Source organism: Diabrotica virgifera, chromosome 7 (assembly GCF_917563875.1).
Source record: "Diabrotica virgifera virgifera chromosome 7, PGI_DIABVI_V3a".
Taxonomy (NCBI): domain Eukaryota; kingdom Metazoa; phylum Arthropoda; class Insecta; order Coleoptera; family Chrysomelidae; genus Diabrotica; species Diabrotica virgifera.
This window is the reverse complement of record NC_065449.1, coordinates 99,562,261-99,581,248: the sequence shown is the minus strand read 5'-3', so window position 1 is coordinate 99,581,248 and position 18,988 is coordinate 99,562,261. Positions and strand designations below refer to the sequence as shown.

Here is an 18,988-nt window from a genome sequence, read left to right as displayed (position 1 = left end):
ATCAGTCTACGACAAGACGCGACAAAGTGCGAACTTGTTTTGTTCGCGACGAGACACGACGCGCGACGCAGTGTGACACCCCATTGCTTTTGTCAATTCAAATTATGCTACGCAATAGTTTATTAAATAAATAAAAACTAATAGTTACTACATAGTACCAGTATTTTCTCATTAACATACCTTAAAGTCAGTAAAAGCCTCTCCTCAATAGAAATTGGTTTTTGAAAATTACTTATTGACAGTTGAATACTGGGTTTAACAGGTGCAATAATATAATCGAAAGTACTTGGTAATGAGCCACAATACTCTTTAAACCAACGTGGAATATTCTTAATCTCGAATATAAATAATGATGAAACTCTCGAAATTTATTTCGCTCTAAATATAAGTGTTTAAAATATGAATTTTCTAGTAACACTGCCGTATACTTCCCCATATTTAAGAATAGGAATAAATTGACATCGTTACGTTTGTCCTAGGTTGAGCGATGGAAAGCGACGCGATGCGACGCTACATAAGCCACACGTCGCGTGAATTACTGGTCGCATCGTATCGCAACGCATTGCATCGCGTCGAGTCGTTTTCCGTCGCTCACCTAGGACAACGGGTTAATCCGACAAACCTATTAGTAAGTTGTTGCAATATTATATCTAGATTTACATTGAAAACATTAACCTTAAAACTTTTTTTGCTATAACACTAGCTTAGTGTGAAAACCTCGTATCTCATTTCACAGAAAATTTTACAGGAGAGACTTTAAACTTAATTTCTGCATATTATAACTTAAAACAAAAAAACTATCTTTATATATTTTTGATTCTGAGTACGTTTATATCAATACACATACATTTTTCATATATATATTTTGGGTTAGAGTATGCAGAAATTCAGTTTAAAGTAACTCATTTAAAATTTTCTGTAAAATGAGATACAAGGTTTTCACACTAAGCCATCGATAAGTTATTTTTTCGTCGCAGCTGAGCTCATCGTATTTTTTTTTAAGTTTTATCCATTTATGTTTAAATTCCGGTAAAATCCCCACTATTCTGCTACTCCTGCTGCTTCTGCTAAAATTTCGGAAAACGAATTTCTCAGTTCTCGAAGATTATCCACGAGTTTTTTCAAAAATTTGAAGGACCGTTAACTCTGCTGTTTCAGATTCCAAAAGTTTTGATGTTAGATGAATAAAGTTAAGTATTTTAGATTGAATAGTAATGTAAACGGCAAATTCAAAACTATTCATATGCTCTAATAATGCATTAACTTTTAATTTTTCATAGTTTTTTGATAGCAATGAAATTTTCGTTAACGATTTTATTACTTGTAGGAAAGATCGACGCAAAGCCATAACAGCATCATGCCTGGATAACAACCGGTTTTCATATAACCTTTTCGTGTTGGCAAACGCGATGAATCCAAAGTCATAATAGTAAATCCCAGCATTTAATACTTCCACTAAAAAAACATACATACAATCTCTTAATTATATCGTAAAAAAACAACTCATGTACACCAGCAACGGCATCATTCAACACTAGGTTCAGATTATAGAATGCAATAGGACACTGTTTTTTCAATGTCAGTTATGCGCCGTTGTACACCTGAATATACACCACTCATAACGTTTGCCCCCTTTCCTCTGCAGTTGTGTACGGAAAGGTGCTTTGATTGTATAAATTTTAAAATTTCATTTACAGGACTTTCTGCACTTAACTTCTGTTTTGGAAGGTAAATTATTTTCATCGCAAGTTATTTTTACATACCGAAAAATAAGACTAAGCTGATCGTGTTTTGAACTATCTTGAGTGGTATCAAGAATTTTTGAATAAAATCATTTTTTTTAATTAATTAATCGATTGGTTTTCAGTTTTTCAACAAACCAGCAAATTTATAACTTCGTTTTGTATTTGGGGGCTCAAGTAATTATTTGTTTAAGTTATTGATTTTATCGATTAATTTAGCTAAAACAGGATCATATTTAGCTAGTAAAAGAACCACCGACAGAAATTATTAACTTTTTTGGATTCACTTTCATCTAAACTACCAACCTGTTCACGAAACTCTAAATTGCACCCGGAAAGAGTAAGAGTTACGTTCCTTTAAAATTTCCTATTTTAAAGTCAGTCTGCGGGCCTGTCAGCTACGCCACTGAATTAACAGCGCAATGAGAGCGTTGGCGCAAAGGCGTATGCATTATCAAGCTCCAAGCTAATAAATTGCGAACATATTTAATAATAAAATCATAACCGTAAGACCACACAAAGGCACAAAATATATAAAAATCGAAAGAGGAATTAGATAAGGAGATATATTATCTCCCAAACTTTTTACGGCAGTTCTTGAACATGCTTCCAAACAATTGGAGTGGAAGAAAAGGAATCAATGTCGACGGTTAAATGCTCTAACACTTACGATTCGCGGACGACATAATTAACTTAAAATATATTGGAATTATGCTTACTGAGTTATATGCCGCCTGCAAGAAAGTTGGTGTGAACATAAATTTTGGGAAGGCATAATACATGACAAATCTGGTACCAAGCAAAAATCCAAAAGTCGACTGCAACTAAATAGCATCAGTCTATAAATATAAATACTTAGGTCATGAAATTCAAATTTCCAGATAGCATCAAACTGCTGGGCAGCAAAGAAGAATCACTTTAGATGGGGCGCATATGGAACGCTATCAGACATCTTCAATAGCAACATGGCAAAGTATTTGAAGTAGGAGACGTTCGACCAATTTGTGCTTCCTTCCGGCTATGACTTACGGCGCCAAAACGCTTTCCTTAAATCAGGCAACACCAATCAAACTTAGAGTGGACCAAGGCATGGTCGTTACTTGAACTGACTCTCGGAGACAGCGTCAGAAATGAAGAAATAAGAAGAAGGACGGGCATCACAGATATAATAGAGTGCATAGCATGGCTGAAGTGGAACTATGCGGGTCATGTGGACAGAGTTAATGACGGGCGGAGGACTCAAATAATTACAATGTGGTGACCACGAGCAGACAGAAAAAGCAAAGGTAGACCAACTATCCTTCAAACACCCGCTTGGCCGGCGTGTTGTTTTAAGGCTATTTTCCCCAAAGTAACAATGTCGAACTTTCAACAAAGAGGAAATATACCCCAGGTGGGTAGGAGATCCGGAATTCCACATCGGGAAACCGAACAGACTCAAGAATTTTGGGGGAGGCAAAAGATCGACACGAACAAATAAGAGAAAACGGAAACAGAAGGAACGCAACAGAATACATCTAGCGATATATAACATCAGATCCATGACTCAAGATGAAAAGTTGTACGAACTCGACGAGGAATTAACTAAAATCAAATGGGACATTTTAGGTTGTCAGAGGTCAAAAGACGAGGAGAACTTGGCCAGCGTGGTGTTTTAAGGCTATTTTCCCCAAACTAACAATGTCGAACTTTCAACAAAGAGGAAATATACCCCAGGTGGGTAGGAGAAATCCGGAATCCCACATCGGGAATCCGATCAGCCTCAAGAATTTTGGGGGGGCAAAAGATCGAGAGGAACAAATACGAGAAAACGGAAACAGAAGGAACGCAACAGAATACATCTAGCGATATATAACACCAGATCCATGGCTCAAGATGAAAAGCTGTACGAACTCGAAAAGGAATTAACTAAAAGCAAATGGGACATTTTGGGGTTGTCAGAGGTCAAAAGACGAGGAGAACTTGGCCAGCGTGGTGTTTTAAGGCTATTTTTCCCAAACTAACAATGTTGAACTTTCAACAAAGAGGAAATATACCCCAGGTAGGTAGGAGAAATCCGGAATCCCACATCGGGAATCAGATCAGCCTCAAGAATTTTGGGGGAGGCAAAAGATCGACAAGAACAAATACGAGAAAACGGAAACAGAAGGAACTCAACAGAATACATCTAGCTGTAACAAAAATAAGAAAACTTCTGTTGGAGTGAAAGTAAAAAGAAAGATATACTCCAACAGAAGTAAGGAAAAAAAAGAAGAGAAGAAAGGACTAAGGTAACTAGTTGGGACCTCTTATGAAAATAAAAATGAAGGGGGTTCAGCGGTGAAGCCGTAATAGGAAAAATAAAAAAAAATAAAATAAAAAAAGAAAGGGGGATTAGAAGGGATAGAAGTAAAGTGGGAAGAGACAGAGGCAAACTGAATAGAGTTGGCTAGCTATAGATGCAAGAGAGCAACTTGACACTCAAGGATGGATACGGCTCGTTTGCATGCCTGTCGAAGAACAGTAGCTCTATATAGATAGTAATGATGACTAGAAGATGAAATAATAAAATAAGAATAAGGTACTGAAAAGGAAGGAGATGAATAATGACTAAAAACGAACAAAATAAATAAAACTAACTAATCATGGGCGCCATGAAAATGATCTTCGATCATTTTCCCAGGTATCTTATACTGCTGTCAGATATTAAATATATCAAACCTGTAATAATGAACATAAAGGAATAATAAAAATAAATGATATACAAAATAAATAAACATATTTATTAAAAATAACTACCAGATTTTTAACAATCTCTGAGTTAAGCAAGTTCATATTATGCTGTGACTCTAAAATGACATAAGTTATACAAGAAGATATATATATTTTAAAGATAACAACAATAATGTTATCTGTTACAAACTTAAATATAAGTACCTCTTACTAACATATAGGGTACAAAATTACATAAGTCTTCTACCAAATGGTTATAGTACGCCTGCTACGTACAACTAAAGGAAACCGACGAAGATGAAAATAATACAAATAAATAGGCCCAAGCCTCACTAAGAGAAAATACAATACTGAATAAAGCAAAATTAAATATACAAATGAATAAACGTTATAGAAGTGAAGTTAAGAAAAATACCGACAAAATGACCTAAATTAACCGAGCAAATGCAATGAAATAAAGTAATGACGAAGTAACCGAACAAACGAAATAAAGCGAATAAATACAATATTTGGGAAACAAGCAAGTAATGTTACAAAATAAATTTACCCGAATTACATAAACCAATATCAAAGCAATAATAAAGTATTAAAAACCTAATTTTCTCTAGGCTTATTCCTGTGCACAAGAAGTTACCGTAGATACAAAGTTTGGGAACCAAATAATCTAATATACAAATACATATGTCAAAAAAAACAGAGGTAACCTAAATCTGGAAAAAAAAACATAGTGTATTTAACAGATAGTCTGAAATATAAAAAAAACCAATAGTTACTAAAACTCCTCACTAAATGTTCCCAAACGAGGTTGCGGTTGCATCCTAGAAAATGAGCATCACTATGATGCACCTCCATGCCCCCCCCGTAGGCCCAGGTGGCAGGACGAAAAGGAGCTGGAATGTCCCCCAAAAAGCTTGTTCCCAAAACATACTCCCAGTTTGACTTGGCGGTAGCTGCAATAAGGTCAAGGTGGCTTCCCTAGGTAGTCAAGGTGGGTACGACATCACATGAGGGTTAGTTTTCTTCCAAATGGCTAAAAACATATACTTCGTTTGATTTCTCATATAAACCGGTAAACAAAAGTAAAGAGAAGAAGAAATAATCGAGGAAAACTTTTTAGAAGCAATAACATAAAAAAACAACCATTAAAAATGGAACAAAAACTAATCTCAGGTAACCTTGAACTATTTTGAGTTTGAAAACATGAACAAATAATGGCATTGCATTTGAAATAGGAATATAAAATATGACTTATCTGAAATAACATGAGATTAAGATAGTAATAGCCATCTACATACATTTTATATACCTTAATGAAATGGTATTGAACCAGACAAAGATAGTTACATGACAATTTATAGATATATTGGAAATGAAAATTTATAGATATATTGGATGTTCAATCGGTTTAAAACGTACAGAGAAATGGTAATTATTTCCAATATTAATTTGAGGACTTCAAAAATGTTTGGTTATGTAAAACCAAAAACCCCATTAATATAAAGATCGATATAAAGATAATATAAAGATCGAAATAATCTACATCCTTCACCTAAGGGACTGGCTAAGAACATTTAACAATGAACCAACTATTTCATATATTCAAGGTTAACTAAAAAACATTAGTAGAAAAAACGATTTACCGGTTAATTTTTTATTCCTCTTCCACTGATGGTACTCCCATCCTTACTCCAGGAAACCCGTACTCCAGGAAACAAGTGGTGGTAACTTTTTCCTATACTTCCAAACTTAGTTGAAATAAAAATTAATTTCGAAGAAATTAACCGCCATTTACGGTACTAACCACCAACACCAACCTGTCAACCTCGCAGCCACCGGCCAAGTGCCTCTCATTCCTCCCACAGTCAGCGAGGAAAACGTCAAACTCTCACGGAACACGAATTAAACGACAAGGAACGGTTCAACAACTATGTTCCGTACAGTGTGACGTCACATGAGAAGTCCTTTACGATAAATTAAAGAATTTAAATGGGAGGTCAAGAGAAAATAATTATTTTTTTAAAAATAATTACAGCGCTAAAAATGATAATATAACGGGTGGACCGTTACAATCCCCTCCTACTCGGGAAAAAAATTTTTTTTTAACCAAAAAAAAATTTTTTTTTTTTAAACTTCAAAATATTAACAACTAAATTTACAATAGTCTAACAATCCACGTTGATTCGCAAGATTACTTCTAAATATAAACTAATGGTCAAGGAAAAATAAATCAATACATGACTCAAACTCATACTAAAATGTTACTATGTTACTCTCTGCTACCAAATATTAACATATATTGCTCAAAAGTCAAAACAAAACTAAATATTGTACTTAAGTTCATAATAATAACTGAGTGTCGAATTGGGCACTAAAACCAAAATTGAACTATCCATGGACATCAGATTTATAAAGGGTATATCCAAGAACGGAACAACCAGGAAAAGGTGTGAGCCAATTCGAACCATATCAAAAGTAAATGTACCAAAGTGAATAAAAAAAATCAGTAACTAAAATAGGTAAAGAATTGAACACTTTATCCAAAACTGAACTAACAATGGACACCAGATTCATAATAGTATATCCAGAGAAGAACAATCAGGAAGATTTATGGAACAATTCTCACTAATGTCAAATAATACCAATAATAAACATACCAAAGGAATCCAAAACTCAATAACCAAAATAAATGTGGAATCGGACACTTAATCCAAAGTCGAACTATCAGTGGACACCAGATTCATAAAAGGCATATCCAAAGAAGAACGACCAGGCAAATTTATGGACCAATTCACACCAATACTAAACCACATAACAGATCAGGTCTACGTACACCCACATCCGGTAATACGAACCTATCCAACTAAATACACAAAATAAATGAAGAATCGGACACTTATCCAGAATCGGACTATCAATGGACACCAGATTTATATAGGAGTATATCCAAAGAAGAACGATCAGGCAAATTTATGGACCAATTCTTACTAATACTAAATAAACTAAATTATTGGATCCAATGGTAACTAATACTGAACAAAATAAATAAATTAGGTCTACATACACCCTCATCCGGTAATATGAACCTATCTGAACTAAGTAATCCAAAATAAGTCAGAAAAAAAATTATTAACAGACTAAGTAACAGAGATGTAACCAAACTAAATCAAAGGTAAGATAAATACCTAAAGTGTATTGACTAAAGTATTCTAGAAAATACATAACTTAATTCATGCTGGTATTCGCGAACTATAGCATGTTGCTACAACAGATGTATGAGAATAACCAGACACAGATAAGGTACTAATATAAGAATAAGTAAGAAAGAAAACAGAATAAATGATGAACTCATAAGTTTTATGACACTATGATAAGTGATAGGAAAAAAAAATATGTGATAGGTGATAGGAAAAAAAATTGACGAGAACGGGCAACCAATTTTAATTAAAACTGCAGATTCATGCGCTCTCACATACGTGGAATTATTCAGGAAATGTTCAAAAATCTAAATAACAAAACTAATGCCTAAGGAAAGAAGTGGGAATATACTCTGATGAACAACTCATTTGTCTAAACACTCCAAATACTGACTTAACAAACCTACTGCGTATAGGGATGGCGTAAGCATTGATTTATAAACAAGTGCGCAAGATATTTATCCATGTTTATCCATCAACTATCAAAGTACAAACATACTATGAAGTAAAAGACCTAGTATGAACTAAATACTTCCCTATTAAATTGTAAAAAAAAACTGGAATACTTGGACTAATTACAGAAGAATGGTTAGGACATGCGACCGTCATTTCCTAACAAGAAATATTATAATGGTAAAACGTCTGCCTACTCTGCCATGAAAGACATAAATTACGAAGCCAGTCAAACAGCAGTGATCAGTTGCTGAGCAACAACTTCGAACCCACGCATTCACAAATCAGAGCATTGACAGACTATTCATAAGCAGAAATATGAAAGACTCAAGCATTCATACATACTTACATCAAAATTCGAAACTAATTCCAGAATCATACTGTATAGGAACTAAGGGTCTGAATTATTATAAAGTATTTAAGATATTGGAGACAAATGTTAATAGAGTAACCCAATAACAAATTTAAAAAAAAACACATCTTTCCAATATGGCAAATTCAAGGACAAGATATAAAAAATAATAAAAATTAGTAAGTAATCAAATAGGTATTCAAAAATAATATAACACATAACCTGAGATATGGTAGTGTAACATAGTTCCATCATAATATCCATATTAAACAAGAGTACTTGTATGAGCTTTCCTATCCAACTATATAAATACATAATAAGTTAACAACCCTACTAACTTAGGGGTTAGGTGTGCAAAACTAAACAAAAATACAAGTGAAGTTATTATTAATTGTGTAATCCTACTGACAGGATCAGCAATCAACAATATTGACTCATACTAATAATTAAAATGCATCATGTATAATACCAAAAAAAAAATAAACTCATACATAAAGTACTACATAATATTTAAACCAATAAGTAATAAATTCATAAATAAAGTCATCAACAACAAAGCCAAAGATGAAATCAAGCAATGTATGTAGGTACCTGCATTATCAGGTGGAAAAAAAAATTAGACTAAAATTTCTAACCATACTAAAGATTGAGTTAAGCTAAAGACAAACAGAAGAAGAGATTAGCTTGAACAACACTGTTAAGGTAATCTTCTTCTGAAGATTGTTCTATAACTTAATAGAAAAGTAGTATCAATGTTTCCTAACTAATAAAGAATTTATATTTGAATCTCAACCTAAAGTATCTGATTCATATAAGCATTATATTATGGTACCCACACTGATATAATATTATTACCAAAATTTAACAAAACTGGAATATGAGATGGATAGTGGAACTACTTAACTATACAATTTATCATTGTAATGTTTAACACTACCAATTAAAGAAAAATAATTTGGATGACCATCTGTAATCATCCGAACCATGCGAATTCAACGTATCATGTATAGAAGCTAATGTTCTGGACTGATATTGCTTTGTGGTGTGTGCCTGTCTTACCAAACAATCCAAATATCAAAAATAACAAATATAAAATATAATCTAAAGTTTGTAAGACAAAGATACATATGGAGAAAATATTAGCGACACACCAACAAATCAAAATGCCAGCAAAATATATAAATAATCAAATCAATAAAGTAAATAAAATACCTAAATACTGAAAATAATTTCTAGTTAGGTGTAAAATATAACCACACTAGAAAAAAATGTATGCATATATTCAACGATTAATTGTACGCGCAAACGTACTACCATTGGTAGAAGGAATAAAAATTTAACTAATAGAACATAATGTCAGTTATGTATACTCAATCTAAATACATAAATAAGTTTCCAATAAAAATACAAAATCCAAACTAAGATATGAGCTGTACCACTAAAGCTAAAGATGAGGTATCAAAAATAAACTAACCAAAACCAAAAGAAGCAGTATAAGTCTACCTGTTTATTATTAATAAAAATTAAAGACAAAAATAAATCAGAAATAACATATATACAAAGATATCAAAAAGTTAATAAAACAGAAAATTCCAATAAAAGAAAATTGAACTAAAAGAACTACTGTCTTAGAACCATAAAACGGTTGGCACCACGCATTGGGCAGCCAGTGTAACAAAAAGAAGAAAACTTCTGTTGGAGTGAAAGTAAAAAGAAAGATATCGGTACTCCAACAGAAGTAAGGAAAAAAAAAAACTAAGGTAACTAAGTAGTTGTGGCTGAAAAGAAGAGAATGTGGGATGTGTAAAGAAAAGGATGAAGTGGCTTCTACGTTGAGAAGCCGCAATAGGAAAAAATACTACTTTGCAGTAGTACTGAAGAAAGGGGGAATTAGAAGGGATAGAAGTAAAGTGGGAAGAGACAGAGGCAAACTGAATAGAGTTGGCTAGCTATAGATGCAAGAGAGCAACTTGACACTCAAGGATGGATACGGCTCGTTTGCATGCCTGTCGAAGAACAGTAGCTCTATATAGATAGTAATGATGACTAGAAGATGAAATAATAAAATAAGAATAAGGTACTGAAAAGGAAGGAGATGAATAATGACTAAAAACGAACAAAATAAATAAAACTAACTAATCATGGGCGCCATGAAAATGATCTTCGATCATTTTCCCAGGTATCTTATACTGCTGTCAGATATTAAATATATCAAACCTGTAATAATGAACATAAAGGAATAATAAAAATAAATGATATACAAAATAAATAAACATATTTATTAAAAATAACTACCAGATTTTTAACAATCTCTGAGTTAAGCAAGTTCATATTATGCTGTGACTCTAAAATGACATAAGTTATACAAGAAGATATATATATTTTAAAGATAACAACAATAATGTTATCTGTTACAAACTTAAATATAAGTACCTCTTACTAACATATAGGGGACAAAATTACATAAGTCTTCTACCAAATGGTTATAGTACGCCTGCTACGTACAACTAAAGGAAACCGACGAAGATGAAAATAATACAAATAAATAGGCCCAAGCCTCACTAAGAGAAAATACAATACTGAATAAAGCAAAATTAAATATACAAATGAATAAACGTTATAGAAGTGAAGTTAAGAAAAATACCGACAAAATGACCTAAATTAACCGAGCAAATGCAATGAAATAAAGTAACGACGAAGTAACCGAACAAACGAAATAAAGCGAATAAATACAATATTTGGGAAACAAGCAAGTAATGTTACAAAATAAATTTACCCGAATTACATAAACCAATATCAAAGCAATAATAAAGTATTAAAAACCTAATTTTCTCTAGGCTTATTCCTGTGCACAAGAAGTTACCGTAGATACAAAGTTTGGGAACCAAATAATCTAATATACAAATACATATGTCAAAAAAAACAGAGGTAACCTAAATCTGGAAAAAAAAACATAGTGTATTTAACAGATAGTCTGAAATATAAAAAAAACCAATAGTTACTAAAACTCCTCACTAAATGTTCCCAAACGAGGTTGCGGTTGCATCCTAGAAAATGAGCATCACTATGATGCACCTCCATGCCCCCCCCGTAGGCCCAGGTGGCAGGACGAAAAGGAGCTGGAATGTCCCCCAAAAAGCTTGTTCCCAAAACATACTCCCAGTTTGACTTGGCGGTAGCTGCAATAAGGTCAAGGTGGCTTCCCTAGGTAGTCAAGGTGGGTACGACATCACATGAGGGTTAGTTTTCTTCCAAATGGCTAAAAACATATACTTCGTTTGATTTCTCATATAAACCGGTAAACAAAAGTAAAGAGAAGAAGAAATAATCGAGGAAAACTTTTTAGAAGCAATAACATAAAAAAACAACCATTAAAAATGGAACAAAAACTAATCTCAGGTAACCTTGAACTATTTTGAGTTTGAAAACATGAACAAATAATGGCATTGCATTTGAAATAGGAATATAAAATATGACTTATCTGAAATAACATGAGATTAAGATAGTAATAGCCATCTACATACATTTTATATACCTTAATGAAATGGTATTGAACCAGACAAAGATAGTTACATGACAATTTATAGATATATTGGAAATGAAAATTTATAGATATATTGGATGTTCAATCGGTTTAAAACGTACAGAGAAATGGTAATTATTTCCAATATTAATTTGAGGACTTCAAAAATGTTTGGTTATGTAAAACCAAAAACCCCATTAATATAAAGATCGATATAAAGATAATATAAAGATCGAAATAATCTACATCCTTCACCTAAGGGACTGGCTAAGAACATTTAACAATGAACCAACTATTTCATATATTCAAGGTTAACTAAAAAACATTAGTAGAAAAAACGATTTACCGGTTAATTTTTTATTCCTCTTCCACTGATGGTACTCCCATCCTTACTCCAGGAAACCCGTACTCCAGGAAACAAGTGGTGGTAACTTTTTACTATACTTCCAAACTTAGTTGAAATAAAAATTAATTTCGAAGAAATTAACCGCCATTTACGGTACTAACCACCAACACCAACCTGTCAACCTCGCAGCCACCGGCCAAGTGCCTCTCATTCCTCCCACAGTCAGCGAGGAAAACGTCAAACTCTCACGGAACACGAATTAAACGACAAGGAACGGTTCAACAACTATGTTCCGTACAGTGTGACGTCACATGAGAAGTCCTTTACGATAAATTAAAGAATTTAAATGGGAGGTCAAGAGAAAATAATTATTTTTTTAAAAATAATTACAGCGCTAAAAATGATAATATAACGGGTGGACCGTTACATAGCGATATATAACATCAGATCCATGGCTCAAAATGAAAAGCTGTACGAACTCGAAGAGGAATTAACTAAAATCAAATGGGACATTTTAGGGTTGACAGAGGTCAAAAGACGAGGAGAAATGTGTATAGAACTAGAATAAGGAAATTTTCTCTATTACAAAGGAAAGGAGGAAGAAACATATGGAGGAATATGATTTCTGATCAAAAAGAAAATTAAACAAAACATAATCGAGTATAATAGCATATCAGGTAGAGTAGGATATAAATACTAGAAATTAACAGGAAGCAAAGAATGAAATTAATGCTGGCAACATCACATGAGGAGGAGAAACTGCCCCCAGCAACAACACACGAGGAGGAAGAAATTGACAAATTTTATGAGGAAATCACTACAGTAATGGAAGACAAAAATATAAAAAAACAATTCTAATGAGAGATCTCAACGCAAAAATCGGAAAGAAAATGGAAAACTCAGAAAGCAAAATAGGAAACTATGGACTTGGATCAAGGAATATTAGGGGTGACAGACGACTAGAATATTTAGAACAACAAAACCTTCATGCAATAAACACACATACTGCTTTATTTTCAGTCCTGCAACATTTTGAAAAAATGATTTTTTTTTTGCGAAAGATTGATTGCAAAATCTTTTTTGCAAAATCTATTAAACCGATCTTAACGAAATTTACAGTATTATTTTACTATATCATAAAGTTTTTCTTTACATAGCCCTCACTGGTGGGTCAGTTGAAACATGCAAATGGGGTCAGAGGGAGCTAGAAAGAACACGCCCCACGTTGGGCGACAGTTGAAGCGTTTTACATGTCTGCTCAGATGGGGTCAGGGATAAGACTAACTACAAAGATACTGGGGGTACAAATAAAGCTAAAGAAGAAGAAGAAGCAGATACGCAAACCTTCTTTGCGAGACGGTAGCTCAGGTTTTGTTGGTGGCGGGTCGTGGAATCGTTAGGGGGGTGAGAGGGTTTAAAGATGACTAACTACCATAACCAAATAAACAAAGGATACTTACACAGACTAGAGGACTTTTCTACTATTTAAAAATGGACGCCGTTTGAAATAAATCCTCTGGTTCATTACCGGGTACCAATTGGGGGGACATTCATCTTAGATTCCTCGTTTGGGCTTAATCGGGCTATCTTTATCATCAATATTGGCTTCTATGCCAACTTTCTTTTTCCTCTACTCTAAAACTTATACAGTTGCATTAGAAATCTGGTTAATAACTTACCAAAGGGTTAGAGAAAATAAAATTACGTACATTTTCAAAATATTTATTTCAAACCTCAGTTTTATTTAAAAAAATATTCTTTGGCAGGAAATGAATGACTTTATCACAGGATAAAATATGAACAACTACAAATGTTTCCACATGACTTCAGTACAAAAAAATCTTCAACTCTACATTATTTTTTTATCAATACAACAAAATTTAACTTTGGTTAGCAGTGTATTTTAAAATAAGATTTGACCTACAAATTTCATTTGTCATTCTGCTGTTAAATGTCACTGCCAAAAATTACCATTGTGAAAGCAAGATATTTTTATAATAAAATTTAAAATTTTACCAACTTCTAATATCCACTTGGAATTTAATCACTTTTAATTTACAATCAAAATAGTACTGTACCTTTTTAAAAGAAACATATCCATTGTCACACTTTAACAAAACAAACGAACTTTCCATCCAAGAGGTGGGCGTGGCAGGCATTTAATAATACAAAGGGGCTCTGGGAAACTGGAAACTTGAACACAGGGCTTCTAAAATGGGACAGGACAAAACAGGAACGAGACTATTGAGACCAAATCAGGCATCTCATCGGGACTTCAACACGGGAACAGGAACAGAACATCACCACACAAGGGCGGCCATCAGATACGCAATTCATTTGTACTACGTATTTATATTTTCACTTCAAAAACCCAAAATTAGGGAGTGAAACTTTCTACGAATACTCTTCATTGGTCACGGAACAAACTACAAACTCTTCACTTTGTTTCACATGGCGATAATATCTTATTGATGCTAGCAAGGTGGTGGCTTCTCTTTGAGCTCCACCGCTGGGTCGATGTACAGAGCGACAAGCGAAAAGTGGCGGCTGACCTTCTCGTATTCTGCATTTGACGCTGTGTATTTTCACTCAAGGTCACGCGCCAGCACTGGCTTGTCGGATAGTAACACCAGCAGATTTTCGTATGGAACTGATTCTCTTCGGCGGGGTACCTAACCTTCGAGAATTCTTCTGCGTACTTGCCGCGTAATTGCAAGCTAAATTCGCCCTTAATGATGCAACTTTACAAATTTGGAACCAGTCCAATGGGTTTTTTGAAGGGGAAACAGGTACTTTCTAAATATTGCGTAATATATTGTAATACTCAGAAGCAGGGGCGGTTCAGAATTTTTATGGTAAATTACTTCATAAAATAAATTGAAAAAATTGGATATTTTTCTTGAGATAGGATATAAAATTTATGGTTGGAGTTTTTTCAAACGCTACAATATGATACTTTAAAACATCGAATTCGGAAAAGAAATCCGATTTCTGTGACACTGAGAGAAGTACAAAAAAAAAATCATTTCACACGTTAATTTCAAAATATGCAATATTTTTTTCCGTGAGTGTATATTTGGGACAGATAATAAAAATAAATAATAAAAACCAAACAGCGTAGGTAAAAAGAACGGTCAGATTGGCCTGGGCAGAATTTGGGAAATTAAATTGGGTCTTAACGAATAAAAAGAATACAACAATACTTAAGAACAAGAGTGTTTGATCAGTGCATACTCCCAATTCTCACATACGCATGCCAAACATGGACCTTGGCCAAAGCAAACTTGGATAAAATAATGAAGATACAAAGAGCCATGGAGAGAGCAACGTTAGGAGTAAAATTAAAAGACAAGAGGCAAAATAACTGGCAAGAAATAAAACCAAAGTCAAAGACGCAGGACAACATATAGCCAGGCTAAAATAGAGTTTTGCAGGTCATAAAGCCAGACAAACGGACAATAGGTGGAATACCACGATACAACAATGGAGACCATGGACAGGAAACAGAGCAAGAGGACGACCTCAGATGAGATGGGGAAATGATATTAGAAAGATATGAGGAACACACTGGAAACAGAAAGCACAAAGAGAAGCGAATGGAGGAAACTGGGGGAAGTCTATGTTAAAAATTGGACATATTAAAGGGCAAAAGAAGAAGATAAGAAAAAGCACCTAAACGATGGACAGACGACGTCAAAATAATCGCTGGGAATTGGTTGCAGGAAGTTCAAGGCCGACAGAACTGAAAGAAATTAGGGGAGTCCTATGTTCAACTTTGGACTTAGAAGCCTGGAGAATAATGATGATTGCACCCTTTTAACATTATACAGATGGCTGTAAAACCACGGAACCACAGGCTCTAAAAGATCTGACAGCACAGAACCCGCTCTGATCTTCTATTTCCTCATATTGATTTTCGATCCCTTCTTTTATCAATCGACCGTACAACCTCACCAATTAGCTAATAACGCTTATACAGGGTGTTTCATTGGGAAAGTAACATACGTTAACTGTAGAAATAGGACACTTAGGCGGTCTCAAAAATACCATACTTAATGGTCTTACTCCATTAATAACAAAGATACTGGCTGTTTTATCTATTTTGCCATTTTTTATTTGGTTCATAACTTTTTAACCACACTGTATATGTATTTTATATTTGGCACGCAAATATTATTTAAGTTGTACAATAAACTAATTTATTTAAAATTGTAAAAAATCCAGGTCCGGACTAAAAGATATTGGAAAAATATTCCGACCCAAAACAACACCCTGTACATTAATTTTTTTTAATAGATTTTGCATTTGAAAAGTGGATGAAAAACTAAATTTAGTGGTATACCTACTTTGAATTTTCGTCAAAATGATTTTTCTGGTCAAATTTTGAATTTGAATTTTGAAATTATGTGAATTGCGAAAGCTCGAAGTAGAAAAAAAATTGAAATGCGACTTACAACTTGTTAAACACACTGTATATTTATTTTATATTTAATACCGAATATTATTTAAGGTGCCCAAATCAATTAATTTATTTACAATTATAAAAAATCCAGGGCCGGATTAAAAAATATTGGAAAAATGCTCCGACCCAAAAAACACCCTGTACATTAATTTTTTTTAATGGATTTTGCTTTTAAAAATATGATGAAAAACAAATTTATTGGTATATTTTGAACTTTCGGTAAAATGATTTTTCTGGTAAAATTTTGAATTTGAATTCTGAAATTATGTGAATTGCAAGAGTTTGAAGTAAAAAATTAAAATGTGACTTAACTTTAATTAATACCATTATTTAATCTAAATTGGTAAAATGTTAACATTTTAGTGTTTTTTATTATGGCGACAAATATTTCATAACAAATATTCACCTTTAATTAATGAATAAATAATTAAGAGTTCACAAAAAATACATAATAAAATCAGAAAATTTTTTTCAAAAAATAACTTATCAAAACTATAGTAATTGTTCAAAATGGCCACCACCTTGTGGAATAGAAAGTTTTGCCCTTTTTGTTATTTGTTTGACTGACTTCCTTATCTCTTCAGGGTTATTCTTCATTTCTTGGAAGGAGTCTCGAATCCGGTCAAGAGTTCCCTACTATGTATTTTCTCGTTATAAACTTTGGATTTTAGATATCCAAACGTTATTTGTCAGCAATTTTTTTTGTTTTTTAAATTTTTGAGCTAGTTTAATGATTAAAGTTATGTATTATTTGTGGACTTTTTATTATCTATTTATTAATTAAAGGTAAATATTTGTTATGAATTATTTGTCGCCATAATAAAAAAATACTAAAATGTTAACATTTTACCAACTTACATTAAATAATGGTATTAATTAAAATTAAGTCACATTTTAATTTTTTTTACTTCAAGATCTCGCAATTTGAGAATTCAAATTCAAAATTTGACCAGAAAAATCATTTTGCCGAAAATTCAAATAGTGTAGGAAAGAAAGGTTGAATCTTGCAAAATGGACACAAGTCCGGTTTTATTTTTTTTCTGGTATATCAAGGGGTGCTTATTATAAGACTAACTTTTCTTAAAAAATTTCGCCCCGGAACCCCTCTTTTCACCCCTTTAAATAGGGTTTTTGTGGTTTTTGCGGAACGTAGCCCTTCCTGTACCTTTTACAAAAAATTTCTGTTATAGAAATATGAAGATGACTATATTTTCTACGATTTGTTTCCCGACAGCATCTGTCTATCATCCACCGTTTAGCGGGGGTGGCGCCCAAAAGTTGACAAGTTTTTAAAAAAGATGTTTTTAAAAAATATATATTTTTCCCTAACTGTAACGGAAATTAAGAAGAAATCCTGCGGCAATTATTTACAAATAATTTATTGATTTTTTGGTATAGGTTTCACTTAAGGGTAATTGCCCTTTTTTTAATTACAGGATGTTACATTTTAAAAAACCCCTTTTTATACCATCTGAACCGTTTATGCTAGAGTAAAAAGACTTTTAGCGATTACCCATGCACTGGTGCTATTTACAAATTTGTATAATGCACCCCCATTTTTTTCCCGGAACCACCCCAAAAAAAAGAAGAATTAATAAATAAAGTGATTTTCTTGGAATCTTTCACACACAATGCCCTTTATTAATATGCTTCATATATCATTTTGTGCACGTTATTATTACCCATGCATGGACATCAAAAGCGATTTCCTAGTGCAACCCCCGTAGCCAAAAAAAAAAATAAATAAAATGGGGGGCTGAAATTTTTTTTTTGTTTTTTGCTTTTTGATCCATATGGGCATATGCTTCATCAATAGTGCTTTTCAAAAATATATATGTTTACTGCAACATCCCTGCGGAAACTACCCCTATCCTTGAAAATATACTGCAGAAACTACCCCTATCCCTTGGCGAGCATGTTTTTACGATTTTCTCATTACCTATGCATTCTTTTTAAACAAAACTTATACAAGGTTAAAAACCACTATTTACTCTAAAAATTAGGTCCTATTCATTTTTTTCGTATGAGCAACCGTTACGGCACAGTGGCGCCGTAAACCTCATATATGCTTTGGCGGGCTCCAGTTTTTGTTTTTTTTTCGTCATCTGTTCGTTTTATTGATAAAGTACTTATGTAAAATAAAACAACACAGTGTAACCTACAAATTATGACTTATGCACATTTTACAATCTTTGCGCCCCAAA

The 18,988-nt window shown here is 33.2% G+C and overlaps 1 long non-coding RNA gene across 1 annotated transcript; it reads right to left on the bottom strand.

Moving 5' to 3' along the window:
* Positions 1-4,483: 4,483 nt before the first annotated feature.
* On the bottom strand, positions 4,484-12,721 carry LOC126888871 (uncharacterized). The gene is made up of 2 exons (XR_007699688.1): positions 12,323-12,721; positions 4,484-11,712 (listed from the first exon to the last, which is right to left on the bottom strand). It is a non-coding gene; the product is annotated as an uncharacterized LOC126888871 (long non-coding RNA).
* Positions 12,722-18,988: the final 6,267 nt, after the last annotated feature.